The sequence below is a fragment of the Lynx rufus genome, unplaced genomic scaffold (genome assembly GCF_022079265.1).
Source record: "Lynx rufus isolate CCGP_SWC_20201006 ecotype Redwood Valley unplaced genomic scaffold, mLynRuf1.p SCAF_5, whole genome shotgun sequence".
In the NCBI taxonomy this organism is placed as follows: domain Eukaryota; kingdom Metazoa; phylum Chordata; class Mammalia; order Carnivora; family Felidae; genus Lynx; species Lynx rufus.
This window is the reverse complement of record NW_025814867.1, coordinates 86,422,493-86,448,628: the sequence shown is the minus strand read 5'-3', so window position 1 is coordinate 86,448,628 and position 26,136 is coordinate 86,422,493. Positions and strand designations below refer to the sequence as shown.

Here is a 26,136-nt window from a genome sequence, read left to right as displayed (position 1 = left end):
TTGGAAAAGTTTTACACCTCAAAATAAAGCAAACTGTCTGCTTATACTCAGCAAACCTCTAAATAATAGCTAACAAGCATTAGATGCTTAAAATTTTCTTTTAATTAAGTTAGGGCCAAACTCTTGGAAATAGAGCCACCATTGATTACTTACTGCTCCTACTCCTCCAGCACCTGGGGTACGAGAGATTCCCTGACATATGTCACTGACAAAGTCAGGGTCTCTCCTAGATTGTTTGACAGGTTTAAAAACTGGAGACATTTTAAGGTGCCATCTTGTTGGTCAGTATAATCCCTACTTTGTGTTTTTCTCTTTGTGTCTGCTAATGTTTATGCCGCCTCATGCCTGCCAGCCTTCCTGTAGAACCACACCGTGGGCCACTCGACTGACCGTAGGGTAGACTCTAACTGCTGTATCCCCACACCATCCCTTATCAGCTTGAAGGAGCCAACACGGTCATCGTCCCTGTTCCCTAATAGCAGTTACAGGCCCTATTCCAGGGGAGAAATACATAAGAAAAGGGTTAACATTAGGCAGGGAGAGATAGGGACCTTCAGGGAGGCAGACTGCAGGTGTAAGTGGGAGGCTAAAGAAGCAGATGGGATTCTCCCTTTATAAAATCCTTTATGGGTGCCCTCCCCCCATTATCAAGGGCATAAGCGGGGCATCTAAATGAGATAGGCAAATTAACCCTAAGGCAACAGATGCGGGCCTTGGCTCTACCCTAACCACCTTATACCACTGGGTCAGGGAGCAGTTACCTGTGAGTCTGACCACAGACGCTCACCTCTTTAAACCAGGAGATGCTGTATGGGTGAAGGAATGGAATGTCCAACCCCTAAAGGGGCCTGTTCACTGTCATTTTGTCCATCCCTACTCAGTAAAGGTAGCCAAAGTGGGTCCCTGGATTCACTACAGCAGAGTAAAGCCGGCATCTCGAAACTGGGAGTGCATTCCTGATCCATCAACGCCATGCAAGCTGACCATATGGGAGAAGCAGTCTGCAACTCCAGAGGCTCCAGGAGACTGCAGCCTTGCTTTAGTCACTGCAGAAGCTGACTAATCTACACGTGGCAGGAGCTTGACAGTTTCAAGCTGTCCGATGAAACAAAAGACTGTCCTTATTTTCTATATGTTTCCTTACTGTGATGCACTGTCGCGCCTTGTTTCTCGTTATTATTATGATTCTTGCTCTATTCTTTGCCATAGGATTGGCCAAGGCCACCCTGGCTGGCTGAAAATGTAGTGAGAGGTTTCTGTTAACACTCACCTTCTTTTTGTGGATAGGATACTTCGTTGGTACCAACATGGGGAAACAACGGCCGTAAGAGACTAGAAAATTAGATCCCCACAAACCTTATGGTAAAACAAAATACCCCAGTCCTACTACTGGGGTTTGGCTTCTCAAAAGCTCAATTATTGGGAAAAACTGTTTTCCCTAGCAGGGAAAAAGTTCACTGTTGTCTTTGTTAAAAACTTAACATGTCTAGGCCAAAGATTTTATAACTCAACTGCCAAAAAAACCCCGATGGTGGGGGACCCCAGATCACCTTGAGCTAGATCTCCACCCCTTGTCTAACTTCTCTCATCTCTAAGAGGCCTGGAACAATGTCAACGCAGCCATCAAATGGCAGGCCCCAGGTGGACCAAACTAATATGTGGAAGGACAGCCTATATAGTACTTCCCTCAGTCTGGTCAGGATCATGCATGTGTGCTGGAAACTATTCGTCCATCTTCCTGCTCTCACTTGCCTGAGGGAAACATTTGGGAGGCTTTTTTAAAAATTTTTTAAAAATTAAAAAAAATTTTTTTAAATATGCAAGAACTCTATTTTGTTCTTATAAATCTTCCTATTTTTTTCTGTAAAAATCGAAGAGTAGAGCTTTCCAGTAAAACTTTCTGCAATGATGGAAATGATTTATATTTTTGTCTTCCATTATGGTAGCCTTTAACCACATATAGTTATTAAGCATAAGAAATGCACCTAGTGTAACTGGGGAACTGAATTTTAAATTTTATTAGTTTAAATTGAAATAGCTACATGTGGCTAGTAGCTATTTTTTTATAGTACAGTTGTAGAGTATTTAACCCTAAAGGGAAAGCAAAATAGTATTTTTTTAGGGACTTTAAGATCGGTTGGATCCCGCTACATGGCTCTAGTGCAAGTGTATGGGGACAGGGAGACTCAAAAAAAGCGGCATGCCTTACAAATCGGCAATTAAAAAGATGATAAATGGCCTCCCGAGCATATAATCCAATATTATGGCCCTGCCACCTGCGCAGATGATGGGTCCTTGGGCTACCGCACTCCCATTTACATGCTAAACCTCATAATCAGACTACAAGCAGTTATAAAAATTATAACCAATAAAGTGCCAGAGCTCATAACTTACTAGCCAAGCAACAAACCAAAATGCGCAATGCTGTCGATCAAAATCGCTTGGCCTTAGATTGCCTACTTGCTTCTGAGGAAGAAGTTTGTAAAAAGTTTAACCTAAGCAACTGCTGCCTACAGATAGATAATGAGAAAAAAGTCGTAGAAGGTATCACAAATCAAATGAAAAGAATTTCTCATATCCCTGTCCAGACCTGGAATGGTTAAAACCCCAGGCAGTTATTTAGAGAATGGTTTTCAACTTTCAGGGGATTCAAAACTCTCTTAAAAATTATCCTGGGAGGTTGCTTAATCTTACCTTGCTTAACTCCCCTGGTTGTATGGTCTGTCTTGTCTCATTGAGGCCATAATTTAAAAAGAACGGCCACTCAGGTAAGGCTGTTATAAAAATATAAACTCTAAACCAAGATGATGCTCTTTGACCCAAAATAGAGGGGTCAGAGCATCAAAGAGGAGAATGTGGTAGAGACCCCTCCCTAAGGAAAGAAAAAACAAAAAAACAAAAAAACCTCAAGCAACCTGGTTATATGCTTCCGTGACAACAGCCCTCACGACCTTGTAACATGAGACCACTTAATCAGTCTACATGTTTGTATGTTACCATATATGGGAGACAAAGAAGTGGAAAATATATTAAAAAAAACTACACCACATGGCATTTGGGGCTCAGTTCTTCAGGTAGGAACCCAACTGAGTGGTGCTGGCAGGAATAAAGTTGCTTCCTGGAAAGAAAAGCCTCAGTGCCACGACTCTGTGTGAGAATCCTGCTACAAAATCATTATTTAAAAATAAAGGCATGCGGGGCGCCTGGGTGGCTCAGTCGGTTAAGCGCCCGACTTCAGCTCAGGTCACGATCTCGCGGTCCGTGAGTTTGAGCCCCGCATCAGGCTCTGCGCTGATGGCTCAGAGCCTGGAGCCTGCTTCCCATTCTGTGTCTCCCTCTCTCTCTGCCCCTCCCCCGTTCATGCTCTGTCTCTCTCTGTCCCCAAAAAATAAATAAACGTTAAAAAAAAAATAAAAATAAAGGCATGCAAAAAATTCAAATAAAAAAATAAAGACATATATATCACAGATTTTTTTTAATGTTAATTTTTGAGGTAGTGCAAGTGAGGGAGGTGCAGAGACAGAGGGGGACAGAAGATCCAAAGCAGGCTCTGTGCTGACAGCTGAGAGCCTGATGTGGGGCTCCAACTCATAAACCCCGAGATTATGACCTGAGCCTAAGTCAGACACTCAACTGACTGAGCCACTCAGGTACCCCAGATCACAAAAATTTTTAAAATATGAAGAACTCAAAGTATTTTGTTCTTATAAAATCTTCCTTTTTTTTTCTATAAAAATCTAAGAGTAGAGCTTTCCAGTAAAACTTTCTGCAATGATGGAAATGATTTATATTTTTGTCTTCCATTATGGTAGCCTTTAACCACATATAGTTATTAAACATATGAAATGCACCTAGTGTAACTGGGGAACTGAATTTTAAATTTTACTAGTTTAAATTAAAATAGCTACATGTGGCTAGTGGCTATTTTTTTATAGTACAGTTGTAGAGTATTTAACCCTAAAGGGAAAGCAAAATAGTATTTTTTTAGGGAATTTAAGATCGGATGGATCCCGCTACATGGCTCTAGGCCTATGACTAACTCTAGTTTCTGTCTTTTCATTTATAAAAATAGAAAAATCCCCATATCAAGGGTTTGTTGTCAAAGTAAAATGTTATATCCATAAAATGTTGAGTACATGGTAAGAGCTCAATTATGGTTATTATTTTTTTTAATCTCCTAAAAAGTCTACCAAATCATGGATGGAAAAATTTTGCAGAAGGGTTTTGTAGTGAGGAATGAGTCTATATAAATGTCTAAGTCTAAAGAAATGTGAGGATTTTGGTTATAAACTGAAGGTATCACTTATACTTTGGGCATTGTAGACATGCTATAACTGAGTTTTACAAGTGACTTTTCCTTCCAAATAGGACATAGTAGGTTGTAACAGGACAATTTTCCTGCTACAACAACCTTAGAAAGTGCAGAATAAGTTAAAAATATCATAGTTTAAAATGTATCAGAGAGCTGTGAAGTAAGAAGGACTTGTTATCTAACTTGAGGTAAACAAAAACTCCAGAGAGGGGAGAGCCCTTGTAAGGTGAGTTGATAATCACTAGCTGGTTTTTTTTCTGGAAACATTTGCTGATTTTAGGGACAGGCTGGGAATCAGTCTTAATCTAGGCAGAGGCAGCCTATGGGGGCAAAGAACACCCAGAGGAACTTTTAGTGGGCTACTGGGACTGACTGAAAGCAGAAGCGCCCCCATGCATACCTAGTTTTCCATGTAGGGCATTTTCTGAGTTGAGACCTGCTTGGGAGGCTATGGGACTGAACCAAAACTTAAAAAAAAAGTCATGGTACTTAGGAAACCATACCCCATTAGAGGGACATGGCCTCCTCAAACACATGGCTAATTTCTCTCTCTCTCTCTCTCTTTTTTTTTTTTCCAGCTCAGCAAGACATTTCTCATATTTTGAAGCACAATTGGTTGGAGGCTAAAGAACTAAGCTCAAAGCCCCAGAGGAATGAACTGGAAGTACTATAGTCTTTTAGGGCTGAGGAAACAGATTTTCTATCAAAAACTTGAGCTACACCTGAGGGATGAACAAGAGGTAGAATGAGTATAGAAGACAAACTTGCCAAGACCCATCTCAATCCCTGATTAGACTCCGAGGACTAGCCCCTCTCTACCAACCTAACAGAGGGAAGGGGGAATCCTCACCAGTAGATGATATCATGTGGTGGCTCTACAATCCTTTTATGTACACAAGAAAATAATATCTACCGAGCATGTGAAGTGGCAGGAAAATATGACAGATAATTAAAAGAGAATAATGAATCACTGAACTAGACCAAGGATGATCAAAACATTGAAGTTAGCAAACAAGGACGGAGGGAGGAAAAACAAACAAACAAAACATGATAAAGAAAACAGAAGAAATGATGAACAAAATGAAAAGCTGGAGATTTTCATCAGATATAAAATCTACATAAAATGTATAAAACAATCAAAACCCTGAATATACATTATTAAAAATTAAGAACTCAGTGTATAGATTTGACAAATGACTGAAGATCACAGAAGAGAGAATTAGGAAACTCAAAACAATAGGACAATAGAAAACATTCAAATTGAAGCATCAAGTGAGAAGAAAGATGGCACAGAGTGTTAGAACACATGATGTACAAGGTCAAATAGTCTTACACATGTAATTGGAATCTCAGAGGAAAGGAGGGAATGAAGCAAAAACTCCAGTTGAAGAGACGATGCCTGAGAATTTCCTACGGGGCGCAGGGCCCCAAGCACCCCACCCGTAATACTCATTTGTATCCACCTCCATTCTATTCCAAATCGAATGTCCAAAATGGAATTCACTTTCCACTATACATCTGCTGTATTTTCTGTCTAGACATTGTATTATCCATTTACGACTCCCCACAATTAGACTGAGGGCTTGCAAGATAAAGACGTTGAAAAAAATGTTGAGTGACTAGTGCCTCAATGTACCAGGCTGAAGCCACTTTTCTCTCTTCATAAGAAATAAAGTAACAGTTTTACTGAACACCTACTAAGCAAGCACTTGTAGGCCAGACACCGTTCGGTGCTGGGGCTATAACGTTAATAAGACCCGGCTCTCCTCTCCAGGGGAAGTGTTCCCTCACAGGCGGAGCACAGATGAAGAGGCACATTACTATACCAAGGGGTAAGATCACGGAAAAACCAGAAAAGAAAAGCTTGGGCCACGCCTTAAAGTGCATCCAGAACAGGAATGTGGTCTTTCGCTTTGGGCCAAAGGGAAAAAGGGATTAGCGGAGGGAGCGGCCATATAGTAGTTGTGGTCTGCCTTGGCCCTTTTGGGGTTATAAAGGTGAGAGGGGGCTGAACAGAAAAGTCTCAAAGCAGCCCTGCCGAGCCTCTACAATTTCCAGGTACTGTTTCTACCAAACCCCTCCCTTGCAGAGGCGCGGGTAAGAGTCCCCGTGGCGCGGCAGGACGCGTCAAGCGGACGTCTCGGGGGGCGGGGAAACGCGCCGCCGGAAGCGGAGGGAAGGCGGAGCCACGCCCCCAGCGCCAGCCTGCCACTCTCTCTTCCGCTGCCCGCACGGGGCACGGGCGGGGCTGAGGCGGAAGGGCACGGAAGGAGGTGACGATGTAAGTGAGCGCCGGCTTCGCGGCGGAGGCTGCAAAGGAAGCTCGGTGGCCGTGGCCGCTGTGAGCAGGCCGGACACCTCCTCACTGTCTGGGGTTCCCTAGAGCTGGCGAAGGCGGGGCCTTAGTCTGAGCTGCGGCAGTATCTGAACCCGCGGTGGGGCAGGTGCCGGCAGCGAGCGACGTAGGTAAGTAGGTGCCCGGTGTCAAATCGGGATGACTTAACGGACCGGGCTTGCTGGCCATTCCCGCGCCAGAGCGCGCCAGCTCAGCACCCCGGCCTGGAGGCCTCGAGCGCTGCCCTCCCCCACGCCCGAACCGGAGGCAGCAAATTTCTCCTTGAGCGCTGCTCTGCCTTTCTGGGGGCCGGAAGGGAGCTTGTCCCGAGGGACCTCTGTCCTCCCCTTTTTCTTTCCAGTTTGAACTGTACGACGTAGAAGGGGAGAAAGCTAGGGCCCCTCCTGAGGCCGGGGAAAGGTTTGAGAGGAAGAGCTGCTGTTAGAGGTCCTCCCGCTACTGCCGTTTTGAAAGCCGAGAGTTTATGTTTGTTCGGACAGTTCTGCTTTCTTCCTGCCTTTGGTTCCTTGCCCCCGCACACTCTTAAGACCCTGTTGTAGCGAATGTGTGTGGCACAATTAAACATTAGGATGGTGGGAAGTCTGTTTTCTATGAGGCTTTCTGTTTTTCTGTCTATGCTGGGCAGTATCAACCCCCTTTCCACTGGGCCACTCTGTTGGGGGAGGAGAGACGCCGAGAGGATGTGGGAAATGAGGGTTTTGTACTTAAGTCGGAAGAGCGGAGTTAAAATCCTAGCCTGCCATTTGTTAGTGGTTTTAATCTCGTGTTAGACACTTAGACATTTTAACCACATGTAAAGCGGAGCTTTCTTATACCTACATAAATACCTGGGAGAATGAAGAGCAGTGAAAAAAGCAGAACATCAGCCATTAAACGTTTTGGATTTAAGAATATCCTGGACATTTAATGGTAGGTTCTTAATTACATCTTTTACTCAGAATAACTACACTTGCTATGGAGGAGGGGGCCAGAGGAGAAACTAGTATCTTATGTGGTTAGAACCTAACTGTGGGCTCTGCTTTGGGTTGGGCAGCATTAGGACGAGGTCAGACTCTCCTAGCCAACCAGATGTCTCATGTTTAATGATAAGCATTATTGGTATATGAGGAATAACCTAAATCAGTTTTGCTCCTTACTCAAGATTGTTTTGTCCAGTGGGCCCTTTCTAGGATAAAAAGCTGGAGGGGCTTTATTTATACCTTGGCCTGCTTTAGAAGAAATTCTTTGCACATCTTTCTGAGGACCCCTCACTTGTCCTCTAAAACACTTAGTGTTAATTGAAAATGCGCAGAGAATAAGAACAAGAACTTGACCCTTTGAGTGGCTGGACGTTACAGTCCTGAGTTAATCTGAGGAGCTGCCCTTTCTCTGTATTGGAGAGAGTAGAACATACCCCACTCTGAAGTTTATTTTTTCTGTATGTTTTATTTATTTTTGAGAGAAAGTGTGAGTCGGGGAGGGGCAGACAGAGAGGGAGACACAGAATCCAAAGCAAGCTCCAGGCTCTGAGCTGTCACCTCAGAGCCCGACGTGGGGCTCGAACCCAAGAACCGTGAGATCATGACCTGAGCCGAAGTTGGAGGCTTAACTGACTGAACCACCCAGGTGCCCCTGAAGTTGAGTAGACCCAAAGTTAGAGAAGTGTTTGGGGAGGAGTAAGCAGATATGCAGCCAAGTGATTTGAGTAAGTTGCACCTGTTCTTACAGTTGCTTGCTCAGACAGATTAAAGATGCTTCCTTTTCCTTAATGGAACATGACAATGGCTGCCATGCGGTATGTAGCCAAGTGCACTCTTCAGTTCCTTTGACACAGAATTGTCAGTTGGGAATTTTAGCTCATGGACACGAAAGGGACCTTGAGGGTTATCTAATCCAGTGGTTCCAAACCTGGCTGGGCATCGGCTGGGGTAATTAAAACAAAACCCCAGGTGCCTGGGTGGATCTCAAGTGGCACATGGGTATTTGTGGTCTTTAAATAGCTTCTCAGGTGATACTCAAGTTTTGAAAACCCAGATGTAGAGCAGGTTTCATATATTAGTTTATAAACAGGCTCAGAGATGAAATGTAATGTCCAACTAATTTGTTGCCTTCTATACCTTTTTAATTTTTTTCTTTCTCTTCCTTTCCTTAACAAATCACTTTACTTGAATCAGTAGTACTCTTTTGTACCACCTTGAGCCCAGAAGATAAGTCCTTTAAGTCAGTGGCTCAGTATAATTCTGTTTTTGTAGTTTCTTATGCATTAACACTCCTTAAAGCTCTTTGATGAAAGTATTAACTTTTACAATAAAGTTTCTTACTAAATATTGCTTAGGTTTGTTTTTTGGCGTAATTATATAAAGGTTATATCACTTTGTAAATCAGCTTTTTAGTAGGCTTTTATGCCAAGCTTTCACAAACCATGGAAAAATTCTATTTAAGAAAATTTTGCTGTTGTTCTCACTTATCATAAACCCAGTCAACTATACACAGACTTTTTTTTTTTTTTAAACCCCTTCCTCTATCCTCATGTGTACTCGTATGTATGACCACTCTGTATCACTGGTCAGCTTCCAGTGAAACACAGTTTGAGAACTGGGCTCTAAACATCTCTAATTGCCTTATAAACACCTAATTTAACTAGAGGCTCTTGGTATTTAAGCTTGTCCTTGAATTTTTAGTCCCTTTTCTTTTCTTGGTTAAGTTGTAATGTGTCACTGGTTTAAAGAATTTGATGGGGTGCCCAGGTGGCTCAGTCGGTTGAGTGTCTGACTTCAGCTCAGATCATCCATGATCTTGTAGTTTGTGAGCTCGAGCTTGGCATCTGGCTCTCTGCTCTCAGCTTGGAGCCTGCTGTGGATCCTCTGTCTCCCTCTCTCTCTGCCTCTCCCCAACACACACACTCTCTCTCTCTCTCTCTCTCTCTCTCAAAAATGAATAAATATTTAAAAAATTTTGATAGATGCCTGGAAAGGGTCAACTGATTAGGCGGTAACAGTATTTCATGTGTATCTTTCTTATAGTGAAAACCTCTTGACTATTTATTTTTTGTAATATTTTCAGAATTGCTAAGGTAACGAGGCAGAGTTGAACATTCTCTTTTAGGGAGATATACTCATTCTCAAATTATTCTTCAGTAACCTCATTGCTTTAGTATTCCTGTTCTGTGTTAGTAGGAGAGCCACAAATAGACCCTACATCACAAGTCCATAGGATGCTGAATTATTTTCTAAAAGTGACCCTGTTTATTAGCATGTTAACTTCCTACAACAAGATGACAAAGGGCATTCTAAATTTGCTAATTAAAAAAAACATGTTAACAGGGGTGCCTGCCTGGCTTAGTCAGTAGAGCATGCAACTCTTGATCTTGGGGTCATGAGTTCAAGCCCCACATTGGGTGCAGAGATTACAAAAATAAATATTTTTTAAAACCCCTAGGTTAACAGATATGTAGTCTGTGAATTCAAGTCTAGAGAAACATGATATGTGTCTGAGATGAAAAGCCGTTACTGAGTCTCCAAATTTTTTTATTTTTGTGGCTGAAATACCTTAATTCTGATGTTTTAAAAATTGTTGAATTTCATATTTTGCCAGCAAAATTTTCAAGTTAGAGGTACTTAAAAAGGATAAATCTGAACCCATGGTTCCAGTTTTAGTCTAAACTGATATTACAGGTTTAACATAGAAACCAAGGCGGGCTGAGGGTAATAACAACTTGAAGACCCAGTGAAAAGTGGAGTTTAATAGAAGTCATTTGCTGGTCTTTGAGGCAGTCTTCTATGTCTGTGAGGACTTGAGAGCATAATGGGATACCATTTGTTTTAATTAATTAAAATTTTTTTTTTAATGTTTATTTTTGAGAGAGAGAGAGCAAGCAAGCAGGGGAGGGGCAGAGAGAGAGAGAGAGGGAGACACAGAATCTGAAACAGGCTCCAAACTATGAAATGTCAGCACAGAGCCCAGTGTGGGTCTCGAACTCATGGATGGCAAGATCATGACCTGAACTAAGTCATATGCTCAACTGACTGAGCCACCCAAGCACCCCTAATTAATTTTTTTTTATTTTGAGAGAGAGTGAGCAAGGGTGGGGAGGGGCAGAGAGAGAGAATATCTCAAGCAGGCTCTGCACTTCTGCACTGTCAGAGAGGAGCCTGATGCAGGCTACAACCTACAAACTGTGAGATCATGACCCGAGCCAAAATCAAGAGTTGGACGCTCAACTGACTGAGCCACCCAGGCGCCCTGAGATTTGTCGATTTTAGAGCACACTGGATGGACTCTTAGAGAACCTTCAGTAGCAGTATCTTTGGCTTTCCTTTTGAGCAAGTTAGATTCCTCAAAAAAGAATCTTCAGGAGCACCTGGTTGGCTCAGTTGGGGTTGTAAGTTTGCAACTCTTGATCTTGGGGTGGTAAGTTTGAGCCCCACAGTGGGTACAGAGATTACTTAAAAATAAAATCTTAAAAAAAAAAATCTTCAGATCTCCTGCTTGGAGCTTTTAAGCTGGCTGCCAGCAGTCTGGTAGCTAACCTGAGTGAAGGGATAGAGATTTTAGCCCTTAGTGTGTAAACTCTTTATGTTTGGTTAACTATTTTCAGTATGATACCCATATTCTTAACTGGGCCAGGAATCCATTGTTTTACCTTCTAGAGCTGCAGTGTCCAATATGGTAGCCAGTAGCTACATGTAGCCACTTAAATTTAGTGATTAAAATTAAAGAGTAAATACCTCATTTGAACCAGACACATCTCAAGTGGTCAGTAACCATATGTGTCCAAAGGCTACCATGTTGGATAAGGCAGATATAAAATATTTCTGTCATTGCAGAAGTTTCATTGGACAGCACTGTTCTCGTATAGAAAATAATTCTCCATACTGTGTAAAGGTGAGATAGGGGTAGTTGGCTGGTTTTGTGGAGAGTAGGAGGTTATCTAAATGATTTGGTCTCATTTTTAGCACCATGTTTACACCTCTCTTATAAAACCTGATGCTGCCAATTCCTGATCTGTTTTGAGGCACTGTTGCATAAACTGGATTGCTTCCCCTTTGCGAACTTGAGATTAACTTTTTTCAGTCTTTAAGTCAATCTGCATTCCAAGTTCCAAAAGGTTTTGTTGTCCCCTCTTCCATTTTGTGTATATATGCTTTAAAAAAACCCAAAACCTTTTTATCTATACATTTCATTGTATATAATTCATATCTTAAAAAATAAAGTTAAAATAATGTTTTATTTTCATTTTAATGGGATTTTGGAGGGAGTAAGAGTAAAATATGTTCAGTCTGCCATCTTTTTCCATAAGTATAGTATGGAGCATTCACATATGAACAACTGTCTCCGTTAAAAACAAAACAAAAAAACCCCTACCCTGTTTATCTCGTATTTACTTGGGCTTCTTGGGCAGTTTTATATATTGTCTTCTTCAATCCATCTTGGTTTTTGTTCTCTCCATTCTATTAAAATTTGACTTACAAATGTCATGAGAATCAAATGGAGACTTTTTAATCCTTATCTTTTTTGTTTTGTTTTGTTTTGTTTTTTGTTTTCTAAGTAATCTCCACACCTAATATGGGGCTCAAGCTCACAACCAAGATCAAGAGTTTCATGCTGTACTGACTGAGCCAGTCAGGTACCCCAGTCCTTATTTTGCTGGAGCTCTCAACAGCCTTTGACCATTTCTCTTCTTCTGGAAACTTTCTCTAGCTTTCCTGATACCACATTAACCTGATTTTCTACCTATTTCTCTGATCATTCCTTGTCATTTTCCTTTGCTAAGTAGTCTTCCTTTATCTCACTCTTACATCCCAGAGTTCCTCTGAATACTGCCCTAGGGTGCATTTGCTTCTACCTTTTACAGAGTCTCCCTAGGTGAGTTTATCAGTTTCTGTAGCTTTAGTTATTATAAGCTGATGGCTTAAACTATAATTCCTGTGGTATCCTTTTTTTAGACTTCCTGACCTGTATATCCAGCAGTATACATCCAGATGAATTTCCTACAGTCACCTCAAGTCTGCCATGTCTAAAACTAAAGACATAGCCAGTATAACCTTCCTCCAGTCTTTCTCCATTTGTTCCATGTAAATTATACAGCCATCTACCCAGTAGCTCATACCAAAACTCTTACTCCTCTCCCTCCACACAGTCTTCTAAAAAGTCGCAAGATTGATTCACTTTGCTGTTTCTCTCCATTGTCTCTTAATCTGAGTGACTTTGCACCTTGCCTATATTTACCTGCAACAGCCTCCTAACAGGTTTCCTTTGCTCTGGCCTTCTCCCAGCCATTCTGTACACGGCAGGTAGAATGATCTTTGTAAGTATACAGATCAGGTCTTGTACCCCTCTTTATCTTTTAGTGCCTTGACACTACCTTTATGTTAAGTAGCAGCACCATTAGTTTACATTTTCTATTCTCCGGGTCCTCCTCCAAGTGATCCTGAAGTTTCTTTCATTTCCTTTGAATACTGCATTCACTGTACTGGGCTTTTGTTGATCTGTTCCCTTTGCCTGGTAACCATTTATCATCCTTTGTCTCAGCTTAAAAATAATTTCTTCAGAGAGGTCTTTCCTCCTGACCCTTTGCCAGAATAATACTCTGTTGTGTTGTTTTTAACATAGAGTGCAAGTGGGGTGAAGGGGAGAGAGGGAGAGAGAATCCCAAGTAGGTTCCATGCTGTCAGTGTGGAGCCCGATGTGGGGCTTGATCTCAGGAACTGTGAGATCATGACCTGAGCCAAAATCAAGAGTTGGATGTTTAACTGACTGAGACACCCAGGTGCCCCTTCCCATAATACTCTCAATTTGACCTTCTATTCATTACATTTGTGAATACCTGTTCAAATGACTCTCACATTAGACTATAATAATTTTTTGAACACTCATATGTCATCATATTTGTAAAAACTCATTTATTGAATTGAAATTTGAAAGATGTTTCTATATCTTTATAACTTCAGCATTATTGGTGATATAACCACCACCAAGAAATATGTTAGATTAACTTTTTAAGGTACAGTTCAGATAGTTTCTCTAATTTGGGCAGGACTTTTAAGATCTTAATTATACATTTTTTTACCCCCTTCTTCAGTCTATATTTGTTATGGGCTCATAATTATGTAGCTCTGTGTGTGTTTTTAGAATAAAAAACATTTTATAGGGGTGCCTGGGTGGCTTACTCGGTTAAGCATCTGACTGTTGATTTTGGCTCAGGTCACAATCTCCCAGTTTGTGAGTTTGAGCCCTGCATCAGGCTCTGTGCTGACAGTGGAGAGCCACCTTGGGATTCTCTCTCCCTCTCTTTCTCTCTCTGTCCCTCCCCTGCTTGTGTTCGTTTTCTCTCTCTCTAAATAAATAAATAAACAGACAAACATCTTATTAAGATTTCCCAGTGATTATTACATTTAAGTATTAGGAAGAATAAACTCCAGATCTCCTTTTATGTTGGTAGTGCACAATGAGAATGTATTTGGATTTCATATTGTTTATTTTAATTTCTTTTTCCATTGATAAAGGGACACCTGGGTTGCTCATTTGGTTTAGTGTCCGACTTTGGATCAGGTCATGATCTCATGGTTTGTGAGTTCGAGCCCTGCATGGGGTTTGGTGCTATCAGCACAGAGCCTGCTTCAGATCCTCGCTCTCCTTCTCTCTCTGACCCGCCCCACCACCCAAAAAGAAAGAAAACCTAAAACAACAACAACAAAAACCTTAAAAAAAAAAAAAAGTAAAATACCCTAAACCAGAGGTTCCCAAACTTTCTTTGTTTACTGCCCCCTTCGTGTCTTTTTCATAGTATCCTTAGGCCTAATAATTAAATAACTAGTAATTTATTAAGTAATTAGATCTAAATAACTTAAGTACTTATAGTCTAGCAACCCAATAGTTGTTTAAAAAATACACATCAGGAGCTGGGTGGCTCAATCGGTTAAGCGTATGACTTCATCTCAGGTCATGATCTCGGCAGTTTGTGGGTTTGAGCCTCACGTCGGGCTCTCTGCTATCAGCACGGAGCCTGCTTTGGATCCTCTGTCCCCGCCCTGTACTCCTCCCCCACTGATTCTCTCTTCCTCTTTTTCAAAATAAATAAACTTAAAAAAAATTTTTTTTAAATACACATCAGTTGAAAGACAATATAGTATTTTTATTTTATTCTTAAATAATCAATTACCCAATGTACTGGTTGGGCACTAGAGAACTTCTCAAACCTTGGAATCATTAGACACTGCTACCCACATTTCCTATTTCAAATAGATTTTTGCAAACTTTTTTTTTTTTTTTAATCATCACAGTAACCAACAAAAACCCAACTTTGCAAAGATAGGATGTCATTAGAAAGAATATACCATGATCTAATTTGAAACTGAATTGTATTAAACTGGTAGTTTGTCACGTGTTTGATAGGTATGACAGATAAAGAATATTATTTTTTCCCCTCTGATTTAGAATGCTTTGTGATATCCCTCTGAATTTACTGCAGAACCCTTGGGTTCCTTGGCACATAGTTTAGGAACTGTGGGCCTAAACTCTTAGTAGTTTGGTGTAAATTCTGATAGACATGATTTCCCCTATAAATATTCAAAATACACGGCTTTTTCCACTTAGCAAAAAATGGGCTCGTACATTTTGTTTAGCAATTTTTTTTTTTTTTTTTTTTTTTTATTCAGCAGTGTGTTATGGTAAGGAAATTGGATTGAATGTACACATTTAATTCCACAGCAGCCTGAAAACTCCATTAGAGAAGTGAGGAGTGCCTGGCTGGCTCAGTCAGAGCATGCAACTCTTGATTTTGGGGTGGTGAGTTCAAGCCCCACATTCTGGAAGCTGGAAAGCAGAAAAGACTAGTGGTAACTGATTAACAGACTTGAGAAAGCTGAATCCTAAACCAACAAGTGGAGAAAGCTGACAAGTAGTCATGTTTGTGTTTCAGAACCTTTTAAAAGTTTCAGGGTTAGTGAGTAGTGTCATGGACTGTGGACATGTAGGTGAAGGTGAGACTAAAATATATATACATAAGTGATTGAAAGTCTGTTTAAGAAAAATCCTTCCAGATCTGACATTTTCTTCTCCCTATACATAAAAACAGGATAACTAAAGATTTAGTATGTGGTGTGGAGAGGGTAAAATAGTCTCTGGTCTGAGGGAACCTTGCCTATTTGAGGATGGGATGTAGGTGCTTTATAAAGGGACTAAGTAGAGGGGCATCTGGGTGGCTCAGTCGGTTGGGCATCCGACTTTGATTCGGGTCGTGGTCTCCCAGTTCGTGGGTTTGAGCCCTGTGTTGGGCTCTGTGCTGACAGCTCAGAGCCTGGAGCCTGCTTTGGATTCTGTGTCTCCCTCTCTCTCTGCCCCTCCCCTACTTGCACTCTGTCTCTATCTCTCAAAAATAAATAAATGTTAAAAAAAATAAAAGGGACTAAGTAGAGAAATGTATACTGAAGGAGAAACCTCTAGCCCTCTTTCCTGACTTAGTTCCCAGAATCTTGCCCCTTTCTGCCATTTCCTGTTTCCCAGCAACAGCCACTTTCAAGTCTTTGAGCTGTTCTTTTGGTATCGACAGCATGTCCCTAAATTAGCTTTTTTTTTTTTAATGTTACTTTTGATTTCCTAGTGTTAAGCTTTATCTGTAGACTATGGAAGATAAAGATTTACTTCTCTTTAACATGTGCTCCTCACTTCTACATACATGTACACGTCTGCTGTCCCATCTATCCTCACTGTGTAGTGATTCTGTAATTTTGGCTAGAAGCGGTTTTTCTCAATAGGGGCAGTATTGTCATTTTGGATGAGACGGTGCTTCATTATCCTGTCCGTTACATGATATTTAGCATTATACCAGGCACTAAATATCAATACCAACCTAAATTCATTGTAACAACCAAAAATTTCCCACACAGTTCTAAATACTGGACTGAGAGGTATGATATGGAGTGTCTGGTTGAGAACCATTTGATTAGAGCAGTGTTTGCCTTTTTATGATTATGTAAATGGTAATCACAGCTAAGTTACGTAGTACTCTATGATTTATAGTGACTGTTTTTCCTTTCTTGTGCAACTTTTTCTTGTCCCTAAAGTGAGTAGTCTTTTTAGTAAGCTAAATATATTTTCAAGCTCTCTTCCAGTTGTATCTCATCTGTCTTTGCATTCAGACATTTTAGAAATCCTATCAATTTCACATTTTTGGAGACATCTTTCCCAAATCCTTTTGACCTCTTTCTTCTGGATTGGTGGCTCTGTAGGCTTGAGGCATAGTTGTCACTCTGATCTTTCTTTACCATTTTCTTTAGGATTTCTCTTGCTTGTATGTTGTTTTGGATCTTTCCTGGGTCTCAGGTCTTTCTTCATTTACTCCCTCGTTTTGTCAGAGTGTGACAAAATGTGGCTCCCTGAGAAAAAGATGCATGGTAGTTCTGTATTTTGATAACTTACATCTCTGAAAACCTTTTTTCTATGCTCAGTTTTGATTGATGAATTGGCTGAGTTTCAAGTTCTGTGTTGAAAATAATTTTCCCTCAGACCTTGATCTTCCGGTTTATAATCTTTCTTTCTTTTTCTTTCTTTCTTTCTTTCTTTCTTTCTTTCTTTCTTTCTTTCTTTCTTTCTTTCTTTCTTTCCTTTTGCCCTTTTTTCTTTTCTTTTTTTAATTTAATTTTTAATTTTTTAATTTTTTTTATGTTTACTTTTTTATTTTTGAGAGAGAGCATGGGTGAGGGAGGGGCAGAGAGAGGAGACTCAGAAACTGAAGCAGGCTCCAGGCTCAGCTGTCAGCACAAAGCCCAATGCAGGGCTCAAACTCATGAACTGCAAGATCATGACCTGAGCCGAAGTCAGACACTTAACCAATGGAGCCACCCAGGCACCCCTGTTTTTCTTTTTTAAAAATATTTTTTTAATGTAATCTCTACTGCTTAATGTGGGACTCAAACTCATGACCCCAAGATCAAGAGTCATATGCTCTACCAACTGAGCTAGCCAGGTGCCCCTCATTGGTCTTTTCTATTTTTAAAAATTTATTTATTATTATTTTTTTTTAATTTTTTTTTTCAACGTTTATTTATTTTTGGGACAGAGAGAGACAGAGCATGAACGGGGGAGGAGCAGAGAGAGAGGGAGACACAGAATCGGAAACAGGCTCCAGGCTCTGAGCCATCAGCCCAGAGCCTGACGCGGGGCTCGAACTCCCGGACCGCGAGATCGTGACCTGGCTGAAGTCGGACGCTTAACCGACTGCGCCACCCAGGCGCCCCTATTTATTATTATTTTTTAAGTAGGCTTCAAACTCAGCCTGGAACTCAGTGTGGGGCTTGAACTCACGACGGAGATCATGACCTGAGCTGAGATCAAGAGTTGGATGCTTAACCGACTGGGCTACCCAGGTGCCCCTCTATTGGTTTTTTAGTCTCTATTTTATTTATTTCTGTTCTTTATTATTTCCTTTCTTCTACTCGTATTGTGTTTTATTCTTCTTTTTCTAGTTCTTTTAGGTGTAAGTTTAGATTACTCATTTGAGATTTTTTTTAAGTTTATATATTTACTTAGCATGGGGAGGTCGAGGGAGAGGGAGAGAGAGGGGGAGACAGAGGACAGAGAGGAGAGAAAGAGAATATATGAATGAGAGAATATGAATGAGAATCCTGAGCAGGCTTCACACTGCCAGCAGGGCTTGAACCCACAAACCACGAGACTGTGACCTGAGCCAAAATCCAGAGTTGGACACTTTTAACCGACTGAGCAACCCGGGTGGCACCCCGAGAGATTTTTTTTTTTCTCTTGAGGTAGGCCTCTATCACTACACATCTCCTGCTCAGAACTGCTTTTGCCGTGTCTCAAAGATTTTGGACCCTGTGTTTTCATTTTCATTTGTTTCCGTGTATTGTTTGGTGTCTTTGATTTCTTTGTTCACCCATTGGGTGAACATGTGGTTCAGCCTCCATGTGTTTGTGTTTTTTAATTCTTTTTTTTTCTTGTCATTGATTTTTAGTTTCATACCATTCTGGTTGGAAAAGACACATAATAGAATTTCAGTTTTAAATTTATTGAGACTTGTTTTATGGCCTAACATGTGATCTTTTTCTGGACCAGGACCCCATCCAGGATTACATGTTGCCTTAGTTATCCTGTCTTAGGCTTAGTCCTTTAATCTGGGACAGGTCCTCAATCTTTTTGTCTTTCATGACCTTGACTGACACATTTTTTTTAAATGTTCGTTAATTTTTGAGAGAGAGTGTGCACTGGGGGGAGGGGCAGAGGGACAGAGGATCTGAAGTGGGCTCTGTGCTGACAACATAGAGCCCGGTGTAGGGCTCAGACTTACAAACTGTGAGATCTTGATGTAAGCTGAAGTCAGACACTTAACTGATTGAGCCACCCAGGCACCCCTGCTTGACACATTTGAAGAGTATTGGCCAGTTATCCTGTAGAGTATCCGTCCCTCAGTGTGGCCTTATCTGTTTTTACTTATGATTAAATTCAGGTTATACATTTATAACATCACAGAGGTGATAAATCATACAAGTGACATTGTGCTACATCAGGAGGCATATGAACATCATATCTTATTACTACTGGTGATGATAGCCCTGATCACCTGACTAAGGTGATGTTTGTCAGGTTTTCTGTTGAAAGGTACAACTTTTCCCTTTGTGATTTTAAGTATCTTGTGGAGATACTTTGAGACTGTATATATCTTGTTTCTCACTGTATTTTTTCATGTAATTTTCTTTCCTGAGTCTGTTGTTTATGAGTTGCAAATTATAACTTTTCTATTTCCATTATTCCTTCTGTATTTATTAATTTGAAATTCTGTGTAAGGAGAGCTGTCCCTTTCTCCCCATTTATTTAGTCATATATTGTTGCAGACTAGGACATTTGTTCTGCTCTTATAATCCATTACTGTCATTATATATTTAGTTGCTCAGAGTCTTTGACCATGGCAAGTCTCTTTAGGTTGGTTCCTGTGTTCTTTTGACATGTCATAATTTCTTGAGCACTTTTTTTTTTTTTTTTTTTTGCTTTCTGGCATTATAATGATATTCCAGGCTCATCTATTTGCTCTGTCCCGCTCTGGCATCAGTCATTTTTTAAAATGGGAACCAAGATCTGGGTGCTAGGGGTATTCATTGCTACTGGGATGTTACTGCTTCTGCGCTAAGTAGAGCTAGGAAATACACATGTGTGCACATTTCTAGATGTATATCTGTATATATGTATATATAAAATCATGAACTCATATGGATACTTCTGATTTCATTCTGTCATTATAGATTCAAACCTGTCTCAGTCTGTTCATTATCTGCTACTCCTTTCATCAATGGTGAAAAACCTAGCTCTATTTATCTACAACTTATTTTCCTATGTACTCAGTTTTAGTATTTACAAGTTGCGGCATCTGGATGGTTCAGTTGATAGAGCATATAACCCTTGCCCCATGTTGGGTGTGGAGCCTACTTAACTAAAAAAATTAGAATATTTACAAAAGAGTTTCAAAATTAACTCATTCATCTGTGAAGACTAATTTGCTAACTAAAGTACAGTATTTGTATACAGTCCTTTTGTTTCTAGTCCTGTACAGTCCAAATGTTTTTGAAAATTACTTTGGCTAATTTTTTCATACTTTTTCAGTATAGTTATTTATTTGTCATTCATTTGCTATTTGTATTTCATTTTGGAGTCCTCCTGCATTCTGGTTGATTTTAATTATTTGTGTGTGTGTGTGTGTGTATATATATATATATATATATATATATGTATTTTTTAAGTTATTTATTTTTGAGACAGCGTGAGCAGGGAAGTGGAGGACAAAGATTCTGAGGCAGGCTCCACACTGACAGCAGAGAGCTAGATGCGAGGCTTGAACTCATGAACCATGAGATCATGACCTGAGCTGAAGTCAGACACTTAACTTACTGAGCTACCCAGGCACCCCTATTTGTATATATTTTTTAGTATATGAAGCATTAACATGGTTTTAAAAGTCAGAACTTTATAAAAAGGCAAGCTTAGAGAAGTACCACTCTCTCTCATCCCTGTGCCCTTTCCTTCTCATTCTTTCATCCTATACATATCTATAATTTCCTGTATGTTATTGTTCTCATTAGTTTCTGGTTTATCCTCCCATGTTTGTATTTTTATTTTATTTTGTCTTGGGGGACGAAAGGGCAGATATATGTGTATATTTTTGTAATTTTTCTTTCATGAGAAGCAGCTACATGGTAAAGAATTTAACCTTGCCCCAAAAGCAAGCCTTTATCCTTGGCTTCTGGGAGGTAATCTCTAAGCCCTTGGAATGTCATGCCTTGTTGGAATGTCTGTATTTGCCTGGGAGCTTTGGATCACCAACAGTCTAACAGCATGAATTAGGATGGGGATTGGCCATGCCAGAAGGACTGACAGTGTAGTTTAGGGTAATGACTTTGGTATCAGTGGATCTCCAGAGGGGCTGAAAGACTGAGCTCAGTCTTGTGGGCAAACAGTTATGCCTAAAAACCCCAGTAAAAGCTCTGGATATCAAGGCTCAGGTAAGCTTTCCTGGATGGCAATATTGTCATACACTGATGTCAGGACAGTAAAGTTCTCCTGTGTTCATGGTGCTAGAACACCTTATGTGCTTCTCCACTTGGCTGATTTAATCCATATTCTTCAGCTTTAATAAACCATAACTATGAATATAAGAGTTTTCAGTAAGCTCTGTGAGTCCTTTTGGCAAGTTGCCAAACCTGAGGCTGGTTTTGGGAACTCCCCAAACTTGCAATTGTGGTGTCTATGTGCCACGGTCATGTCTTGGTGGCATAGTATTAATACTTATTTGAACTTGGCTTTTTTCACTTACCCTGGAAATCATTCCATGTTAGCTCATGGAGTTCATTTTTATTCTTCTATAGCTTCACTCAGTGTGTGGAAGAACCATACTTTATTCAACTACCTTCCTGTTAGGTTTCCAGTATTTTGCAATTACAATGTTGTAATGACTAACCTTGATTTTGTATTTTCATTATTATTGGAGGTGTATCTTAAGGATAAATTCCTAAAAGTGGGGCTGCTAGATTAAAAGGTAAATACCAGGGTTTGTTAGATATTATCAAATTCTCCTCCAAAAGGATTTTATCGGTTTGTATTCCTATTAGCAAAGTATGAAAGTTTCTTTTCTCCCACCAACAGAATGTGTTGTTACAGTTTTTGCCCACGTTTTTATTGAGGTATAATTAACATATAGCATTATATCATTTTCAGTTCTACATCATGATTTGCTATTTGTATACATTGCAAAATGATGACTATAGTAAGTCCAGTTAACATCTACTATACTTAGTAACAAAGTTTTTTTTCTTGTGATGAGAACTTTTAGGATTTACTCTCTTAGCAACTTTCAAATACACAGTACAGCATTATTAACTATAATCACCATGCTATACATTACATCTCCATAACTTACTTTATAACTGGAAGTTTTTACATTTTGACTCCTTTCACTCATTTTGCACAACTCCCCAACCCTCTTTGCCCATTTTTTTTTAAGTTGAACATCTTTTCTTATGTTTAAGAGCTATTTAAAAATATTTGTGAAATGTCTCCTTATGTCTTTTTCCCATATTTCCATCAGGCTTTTTTTTTTTTTCTTTATCCCTCAATTTAAGAAAGTTCTTTATATTAGGGATATTAGCCCTTTACTTTTTACTGAGTTTTTCAATTCTTTTAAATTTCCAAGGTCCCTTTATTATTTTTGATTGTTCCTTTAGAAAAACAAAAACAAAACGGCACCTGCGTGGTTCAGTTCGTTGAGCATCTGACTCTTGATTTCAGCTCCGGTCATGATCTCATGGTTGTGGGATCAGGTCCCAAGTTGGGCTCTGCGTGGAGTGTGGAGCCTCCTTGGGATTCTCTCTCTTCCGTTCTCTGTCCCTCTCTGGCTCATACTTGTTTTTTCTCTCTCTCTCTCAAAAATAAACAAACTTAAACAACATAAAACATGCTATTATATTCCCCCCAGTGGATATAACTTTTTTTTTTTTTTTACTTTGAAGATACTGTTAGATTTTTTTCCTTCCCTCTTGTTTTTTAGTGTGGTAAATATACATAGCATAATTTTTACCATTTTATTTCATTTTATTAAAAAATATTTTTTAATTGTTTATTTTTGTATGTGTGTGAGAGAGAGGGAGAGAGAGAGAGCGAGCATGTGTGCAAGGTGGGCAGGGGCAGAGAGAGAGGGAGACAGAGTCTGAAGCAGACTCTAGGCCCTGAGCTGTCAGCACAGAGCCCAGCGTGGGGTTCGAACCCATGGACCACGAGATCATGACCTGAGCTGAAGTCAGACACTTAGCCCACTGAGCCACTCAGGTGCCCCAACTTTTACCGTTTTAAACATTTTTAGGTATACAGTTCAGTGGCATTAAATACATTTACACTGCTGTGCAACCATGGCCACAATCCATCTTCAGAACCTTTTTTCATCTTCTTAAATGGAAACGTGTACCCATTAAACAAGAACTCCTCTTTCCTTCTCCTCTTAGTTTTTTATTTTTATTTTATTTTTAATTTTTTTAATGTTTTATTTATTTTTGAGAGAGTGCATGTGGGGGAGGGGCAGAGAGAGGGAGCAGAGGATCTGAAGTGGGCTCTGCACTGAGAGCAGCAAGCCCGATATGGGGCTCGAACTCACGAACTGTGAGATCATGATCTGAGCCAAAGTTGGACGCTCGACTGACTAAGCCATCCAGGTGCCCCCTCCCTTAGTTTTTTGAAGTGGACTTCTCTATGTAAGTTTTTGCTTTTTTAAATGTTTATTTTGGTCCACTTGTCAACCCTAGAAATCTGGTGAATCTTGGATTTTCCTGTCATTTTAAAGAATAACCACTAAGAGGTTGCTTGGTAATTTAGAACATGCAGTGAGACTTGGCAACCTTTGAGATGTACTGTGGGCCACCCTGGGCCATTTTGGGGGGATACCTGTATGTATTTTCTTGTGGACTAATTAGATTCCCCAGAGAAGAATCTTCTAATTTCCTACTTGGATGGTAAAGCAAACTGCCAAGGTTCTGGGAAATGAGTGGGAAAGTGTTGGGATGCATATATTTAGTGTATAAATCCATCTTCATATTGTGTCTGGGATCACCCTGGCTGCAGAGCTTCATTCACTTTTACCCTTTCTGGAGAATAAACTTCCAAAGTTGGGTAGTGGAGGGGCAGTTACCTCCTGGGTGGAGTTGGGGAGGGATTTGGGGTGTCACTGCTTAAACTTTGGGGTATAGCGTAGGGTAATTGTTCGGGCCTGTTTAGTTGAGGCATCCCAAAAATCAGTATCTGCTCCCAAGGCTGATCTCTTCCTTAAGCTATAAATCTTTTTCTGGGATCTAAATGGGGAAATGGGTTGGGGAGGGAATTCACTGTGTAAAATCCTATATCCTGTTGAACCCCTGCCTTCAGTTGTGCATGATGTGCCTGACTAGCCTGGTTCGTCCTCCCCAGAAAGTAAAACTTTGGTTATCTGCCAGGGTAGGAGAATGCGCATCTTGGGGGGTCTAACTGCTTCTTATTCAGACTTTAAATGGGTCCCTCCTTTTTGAGCTCCCTTCTTTGTTTTACAAAAATTTTTATTATTTTTTTTAAATTTTTAATATTTATTTGAGAGAGGGAGAGAGAGAGACACCCCATGAGTGTGGGAGGGGCACAGAGGGAGGGAGACACAGAATCCGAAGCAGGCTCCAGGCTCTGAGCTGTCAGTACAGAGCCCCATATGGGGCTTGAACTCACAAATAGTGAGATCGTGACTGAGCCGAAGTCGGATGCTTAACTGACTGAGCCACCCAGTGCCCCTTAAAGATTTTATTTTTAAGTAATCTGTACACCAAACGTGAGCTTGAACTCAACCCTGAGATCAAGAGTTGCAGGCTCTACCAGCTGAGCTAGCCAGGTACCCCTTGAACTCCCTTCTCTTGACCTTCATAGGTATTGTTGCTTCTATTCCTGAGCCTTTCTGAGGTCCTGTAACTTGCTTCTGGTCTTCCCCTGCTGCTGGCTTAGATTTTCATTCTTTTGGCCTGCTCATCACTCAGTTCTGTGCTTTCTTCTTTCAAAATTGTATTCTTGTCTGCTTTTTAAAAAAATTTTTTTTTAAGTTTTTTTTTAATGTTTATTCATTTTTGAGAGACTGAGAGAGACAGAGCATGAGTGGGGAAGGGGCAGAGAGAGAGGGAGACACAGAATCTGAAGCAGGCTCCAGGCTCTGAGCTGTCAGCACAGAACCCGACGCGGGGCTCGAACCCAAGGACCGTAAGATCATGACCTGAGCCGAAGCCGGACACTCAACCGACTGAGCCACCCAGGCGCCCTTTCTTGTCTGCTTTTTAATTTTCTTTGTCCGTGAGAGTTTTCCCTTCTTAAAACCCATTTCTCTCATCTTAATGGGATTTGGAGAGGGAACTGAGGTAAACATGTGCTCAGTCCTTTTTTTTTTTCCCCAGAGAAAACTGATGCACAAAAAAGTAATACAACTTTTCTTAATAAGCTAATAGCAAGCTGAAATTAGATTATTAGTTTTTTGATTCATAGTCTATTATTTCTTCTGCCCCACCACCCACAACAGCCGACACCTTTCATTCTGCACTGAAGAGCCTTCAGTAGTGCTAGATCTTATTAAATCTGAGGGGGGATCCTGTTTGGTTTTTGACTATCATTTTCATCTATCATTCCTAATAAGTGTGTCCCCGAACTTCATATATGCGTGTGTGTGCGTGTGCTTTTTTACTTAGATTCACTTGAGAATCAGAACCCTAACTGTGTGAGAGCACCTGATGGGCTCATATCCCTGCATAGTCACTCATAGTTTTTGACTGACTGACAAAGAGGAAGCTGGTTTCCCTCTTGAGGTACTGATGTTGCTTGCATTGTCTGCCTCTAGATGTCTATACCCAGCAAAAGTATCGCCCTTCCTTTCTAAAATTTGATGTATAGAACACACTCTTAAAAAAAAATCTTTTAATGTTTATTTACTTTTGAGACAATGCAAGAGACAGAGTGCAAACAGTGGAGGGGCAGACAGAGGGAGACACAGAATCCGAAGTGGGTTCCAGGCTCTGAGCTGTCAGCCCAGAGCTTGATGCGGGGCTCGAACTCCCGAACTGTGAGATCATGACCTGAGCTGAAGTCGGACCCTTAACCGACTGAGCCACTCAGGCACCCCTAGAACACACTCTTTTTATATGGAATCAGTTTTAAATGGTATGTGGTCCCCCCTCCTTCCCCATCCTTCATTTTACAAATGAGAACACAGAATTTGGGTGACTGACTTAAAGTCACTTAGCTAACAAGAAGCAGTGTCAACACTGACCGATTTTCTTCTGACTCCCTACCCTGTTTACTCCATCAGAAATTGACTGCATTTTGGGAAATGATCTTGACATTTCTGTCAGAGTCAGCTATACCAAATGGGGTCATGTGAGAGTATTCATGTCTTCCAGTTTTCACTGTGAGGAAAACCTTAATCAGGTAAGGATTTCGTTAT

At 40.5% G+C, this 26,136-nt stretch overlaps 1 protein-coding gene across 4 annotated transcripts in view; it reads left to right on the top strand.

The window, feature by feature from the left end:
• Window positions 1-6,607: 6,607 nt before the first annotated feature.
• Window positions 6,608-26,136, top strand: part of SENP5 (SUMO specific peptidase 5) — a 50,753-nt gene continuing 31,224 nt past the window's right edge. For 3 of the 4 annotated variants that reach the window (XM_047098558.1, XM_047098557.1, XM_047098555.1), the window contains exon 1: window positions 6,608-6,778. The gene's annotated coding sequence lies outside the window, so the exon portion shown is untranslated. Of the gene's footprint in view, window positions 6,779-26,032; window positions 26,121-26,136 lie in introns of those variants that run through there. The other variant, XM_047098556.1, reaches the window with a different exon arrangement.